The following is a 6583-nucleotide window of genomic DNA, read 5'->3' as shown; positions in this document are numbered from 1 at the left end:
CCTCGACACCTTGCCCTTATTCTCACCAACTAGGTGATGAAGGAACTCACCTTCGTACCACCAACTAGGTGATGAAATGTACAACCTGTACTCTAATATTATTTGGAAACTTGCCACCCTTATCACTAATCAGGTGAAGAAGGAACTCATCTTCATGCCACCAACCAGGTGATGAAATGTACAACGCGTACTTTCCTTCATGCCACCAACCAGGTGATGAAATGTACAACGCGTACTCTCCTTCATGTCACCAACCAGGTGATGAAATGTGATGAAAGGTAATTAAGGAATTCACATTCGTACCACCAACCAAGTGATGAAAGCAACCCACCATTCATTCCACTAACCAGAAGACGAGTGGTACAACTTGTACATGTGAACTCCTAGCATTCACAAATAATAAAAAACCATCAAGCTTTACAACTCAACTAGGGGAGCACTTATGCCTAACAAGAGCTATAGTCACCAACAAAGTCTTATTGCAAGCCAACAATGGCTTCAGTGCATGGTATACGAAGATCAAGCTCTTCAGCCCTCTTGCATCTGCTTCAAACATTTCTCCTCTGTAACAATGCAAACACTACAACTCATAGAAAGCTTCAAACGCTCTTGATCAAGACTGTTCGAAGCAAATTCATTTTCTATGGTTCATCCAAACCTTCGACTACTACAAGATGTGGCTTGCATCACAATCTCTCGCTTAACAGTATGGAAGCAAAATTTGTATACGTTGTCTCTCCCACATTTTCAAATTTCTAGTTTTCCCAAAAACAAAAAAAAAACAAAAACAAAAACAAAAAAAAAGAGGAAATTGGAAATTGGGAAATTCAACAAAAGCTTCATCAATGGAACACAACTACAATCCTTAAAAGCTTTGCACTATCTTCATCAAGATAGTGTGAAGCAAAATCAATTTATGGTGCCAACAAAAGCTTCATGAATGGAGGACAAATATCAATCTCAAAAGCTTTGCACTATCTTCATCAAGATAGTGTGAAGCAAAATTAATTTATGGTGCCAACAAAAGCTTCATCAATGGAGGACAAATATCAATCTCAAAAGCTTTGCACTATCTTCATCAAGATAGTGTGAAGCAAAATTAATTTATGGTGCCAACAAAAGCTTCACCTATAAAACTTCAACCCCAAAGCTTCACCTATAAAGCTTCAACACCAAAGCTTCACTTATAAAGCTTCAACACCAAAACTTCACCTATAAAGCTTCAACACCAAAGCTTCAACCCCAAAGCTTCACCTACAATACAAAACTTCAACACCAAAACATATAAAAGCTTCGCACACTCTTCATCAAGATAGTGTGAAGCAAAATCAATTCATGATGCCCAACAAAGCTTCAACCTCAAAGCTTCACCTACAAAGCTTCAACACCAAAGCTTCACCAATAAAGCTTTTAAATATATATATATATATATATATATATATATATATATTATTTTTAATTTTTAATTTTTCGGAAATTCGAAAATTCAAAAATCCACAAATTTGAAAATTCAAAAAAAAAAAAAAAAAAAAAATTGCCTAGGCCTCATCTTCTTTGGGCCTAACAACTTTCATAACAAATATATATGAAGAAGGAGTTTTGGGCTACCACTTAGAAAGGAAATGCCTCATTCGTCAACTCCCTCGACCAGAGACTTGGGGGACTCCTACCATATGCTACTGCACCTTGATACTCGGAAGTCTCACGACCACTTCGTGACTTGGATTTTTCAAGTTTCCAAACGAGAAGTTTTCCTCACTCGGGAAATTAAGGGAGCACTACCTCAACCTACATGCTTCACTCACAAAGTTTCAACATACAAGCTTCAACAAAAGGAAAAATTCAAAGAACTTAGTGAAGAAGGCCTTGGTGTATTTAACACAATACGTTGAAATGAAGCAAATCTTGTTTATTGATATTTCCGATAAGTTACAAATATGTACATATACATGAATCAAAATAAACAAACAAGAGGGAGCCTTCACAAAGGTTGCTCAGGGGAAGTCTCAGCAGTCGGTAGAGCCCCAGAAAGAGAAAGCACCGGAGGGTGGTTATCCGGAGCCTCAGTACTGGACAGAACCCCAGAAGGATGAGGCATCAGAGGTTGATCATTTGGAGCTTCATTACATGGTACAGCCCCAGAAGACGACGGCAATAAATGCCTTTGGAACAAACCCACAAACCGCTGATGATCAAGTAAAACTTGACCATCAGATTCCTTCATCTGGTCAAGCTTTCTCTTCATGTTTGTAGCATAGTCATGTGCGAGCCGGTGCAACTATTTATTCTCATGCTTGAGCCCTCTAATCTCCTGTTTGAGACTCATCACTTCAGCAGCCAATGATTCAACTTGGCGGGTTCTAGCAAATAAGCGTTGGGCCATATTAGACACAGAAACTGCACACTGAACACTAAGAGCCAGAGAATCCTTAACAGCCAACTCATCAGACCGTTTGGAAAGTAGTCTGTTATCTTTGGGAGTGAGAAGGTTCCTGGCCACCACCGCAGCGGTCATATCATTCTTCATCACAGAATCCCCAACGGTAAGAGGACCAGTAGGGGATATGAAGGATGGCCGCCATATGTTGTCTGGAGAAGGCGTGGCTGTCTCTTCTCCAAGGTTCAAGTCAAAACGACGGTCGGAGGGGCCAGACATTTTCAAAGGTGTTGAAGAGGGAAGAGGTCAGACAAATCAAGATCTTAGAAGTGCAAGAAGGGAGCTTCTACTGGTGGAGATTCAAGTGTGCTATGGAACTTAATGCCAGCCTCTATAAAAATCTGCACTCGACGAAGCTTCAGAAATCGAAGAGGCGTTTGCTTTCTCAAAAGCTGGGCTGCTTAGAGACCACGAGGGCCGATCTCAAAAATCAAAGAGGCGCTTCCTTTCTCAAAAGCTGGGCTACTCAGAGACCACGAGGGCCGATCTCAGAAATCGAAGAAGCACCTGCTTTTTCAGCCTCGTCAGCACCTGTCACATGCACACTCAGCTTTGCGAAAATTACGGGCAATCTGTCCAAGATTTCTGGTGAAGTAGAAAGCACGCGAATCTTGTTGTTCAATCACCACTCTCCACGCGCACCATCAACTCCTCGGGTACCACATATAACTTTGCCAAAGATCTCTGACAAAGTTTAGGCGCGAGAATTTCGAAGTTCCAGCTACCCTACTATTACCCACAAGGGTAAAGGAACATCACCACTGCTTGACAACTGGAAAGTCCCTATATGTGTCGACCTCCGTGTTCTGTGGCAAGACAGGCTGGCAAGAACGTCCAACCTTTACTCGCATTCGAGAAAAGACTCCCAACATAATTACTTTCTCAAAAACCGAAGCGGCACCGTTTTCCGAATCTCGAGAGCCAGATCCCCGACGGGATTGCTTGTTCGAAAACCGAAGAGGCACAGCTCTCAGAACTTCGAGAGCCAGATTTCCTTAGATAAAGCTTGTCTATAATCTTCACACGCAACATTAGCTTTCCAGATACCACATACCACTTTTTCAAAGTGCTCTGACAAAGTTAAAACACGTGAAGCTGGCAGCTCCCACTACATTGTTGTGACCAAGAAGGGTAAAGGAATAGCATTACTACTTGTTATTGGGAAATCCCTATATACATCGACCTCCCTCCTCAACGGACAGGCAAACCTGCAAAAATGCTCAACCCTTTCTCGCATTCGAGAATGCACCCTCAACATAACCTCTCGAAATACTCAGCTTTATTTCCCCCCGATAATACCTCAGCAAATAAGCCATACCAAGAACAAGAGTATCTCATATCATCAGGGCCAAAAGCAAGAGTATCCCATATCATGCTTTCTCCCTGTCCTTGTCTTCGTCCTTGTCCACACCTGCAGGACAAAGAGAAAGAGAGCAGTCAGTCGGAACCTGAAATCAAACCTCCAATCTGGAACTGACTGCCTGAGACCTTTGCCTGGTTGCTTACTTAGCATTGCTCTCGAGAACTCATCCTCAACTGCTGTCAAGGTCATGAATTCCACCGGCACATACCTCATGACAGTTAATCAGATATTGGCTCTTTACACTGAAGCTACCAAGCGTGGATGAGTCACTATGAAGGAATGTTCTGAAGGACCATTTAAATGCAAAGGTTGCACACCACTTCTGCCATTCAAAAGATTGAAGCAGAAGGTTCAACAGTGAGCTGAAACAGATCACTATAGCACGACACCTTTCCATACCACATTCATTATTCCGTCAACAGCAAAAGTATCCCATATCATCAAGGTCGAACGTACTCTAGATTTGATGGACTTGTTTTGACCCTCAAATTCTTGAGTCGGCCTTATACTCTGAAGGGAACCAGAAAACCCTCTAGCACAGTTCAAGAATAAGCCTGTGGAAAGTTACTTCTTCAAAAGCAAAAGTATCTCATATCATCTCTTCTCCATTTGCTTCTCCTTATCCTAGCAGCTGAATGAGAGACAAGAGAAGGAGAACAATCAACCGGAAGCCAAAGTCGAACCTCCGATCCTGGGTTGCTTGCTTGGAAGTTTGATTGCTTACCTTGTCTGTCACCTCTTTCGGCAGATCTCCTAGCTCGGCGACTTGGGGGACTCCTACTATAGGGTTTGTATCGCACTTGACCAAGCCCGAAACTACAAGTAAGCTTCAAGTGAAATTGATACATTACCTTGTGCATCTTCATCGGTTAAAGATACCACCCATGGATGGAGGAAAAATACTTCCAGAGAAGATGCCACATCTACATATGAGACAGATAAGGCACGTGAAAATGATACCACACTTCAGTACTTAGAAGTTTCGTGATTACTCAATGGCTTGGATCTTGCAAGTCCCCAACCGAGGAGCTTCCCTCACTTGGGAACTTAGGGGAGCAATGTTTGTACCATACTTGACCAATCCCGAAACTACTGAGCACCGATCAACGTTATACCGTCAAGGACCCAGAAGAGCTTCCCTTCAACCAGGAGGCCAATCACAATGCGACACGTGTCGACATCAGAAGCCAATCACAGCTGTCAACATCAGAAGCCAATCACAACACGACATGTGTCAATGTTAGAACAAAACTAGAAACTCTCTTCTATAAATAGGGATCATTCTCCCACAATAATCTCTAATGTCATTTTGTACTAAACTATTCACTAGAACTCACAAAATGAGAGCTTGAACCTATGTATTTGTGTAAACCCTTCACAATTAATGAGAACTTCTCTACTCCGTGGACGTAGCCGATCTGGGTGAACCACGTACATCTTGTGTTTGCTTCCCTGTCCCTATTCATTTACGTACTTATCTTCACTAGTGATCGAAGCAACCAAGCGAAGGTCACAAACCTGACACTTTCTGTTGTACCAAAGTCCTCGCTGATTTTGTGCATCAACACTAGACTTCTCCTGAATTTTAGTAAAATTGGGACCCAATTCTTCTGAAGCACCCCGAGTTGCTGAGTAAGTTCCTCAATTTGCTACCCTCGTTTTTTGAATTTATTGCGACTCCATCGAATAAGGCGAGACCTACAATCGTTTATTTTAGTGACTCATTGCACCGGAACCCCTCCCTCTCCCCGCCTAGCCCAACACTCATTAACCAACAATTTACACTCCTCCTCCTTAGCCTAAAACGCCTCAAAACGAAAAAGCTTCCTCCCTTTAGGCCTTTCTAGATCAGATTTTATAATCAGAGGACTATGATCAGAACCTAAAACTGGCCCATGCAAAGCAATAAAGTTGGGCCAGACCTCTTGCCACAATAACCATTAATTAATCCCCTGTCCAAATGTTCTTCCACCCACTCCCCATGCCTAAAGCCCCTCCACGTAAAGGCAAGGCCTTTGAACTCCAGATCAAACAAATCGATGGCATTCATAAAGTCCGTTAGAAACTGAGGCCTATTGTAATGAACCTTCACCCCTCCGGATTTCTCATAATCCCAAATGAATTCATTGAAATCACCATCACAAAGCCAGGGAACATCCGTTGAAGAAAAATGAGATTGCATCCAATCTAAAAAACTAGCTTTTTCACCAGTATAAGTTGTACTGTACACACCTGTTACTTGCATCCACTGCTGGACTCCGTCAAGTCTAACAATAGTATCAATTACATACCTTGATGAGAAAACAACGTGCACCTCCAGAGAATCTTCCTGATTGGGTCCACATTAAAACCATTCGAAAACCTCATACGTCTCCTCAATCCATTTATTCTATGACTTTTCATTTTTGTCTCAGATAGAAAATCATAAAGGGTCTATTATTTCTTATAAGCCTATGAAAAGCCCGAACTACCGTGTCCGACCCAAGACCACGACAGTTCTAGAAAAGATAATTCATGGCAGATGTACGGCTGTTGAGGGCCAGCCGCCACCACCCCGAGCCACATTGCCCACTTTCTGTGTCACACTCTACTGCTGCTCATCCACTGACTCAGCTTCGAAATGGGTCAGCAAACGATTGCTCTTACTAGGACCCTCATGTGACTCAACTTCAGCATAGACCACGCGCTGAATCATCAAGCAGCGTTCCTGGACACTCATTCCTTGCCAAGTTTCACCCATCATCCCAGAACTGTTTCCCTGATCTCTTAATCCCTTGACCTTC

The sequence above is a fragment of the Malus domestica genome, chromosome 05, assembly GCF_042453785.1.
Source record: "Malus domestica chromosome 05, GDT2T_hap1".
NCBI lineage: Eukaryota > Viridiplantae > Streptophyta > Magnoliopsida > Rosales > Rosaceae > Malus > Malus domestica.
Note: the sequence above shows the minus strand (reverse complement) of the source record.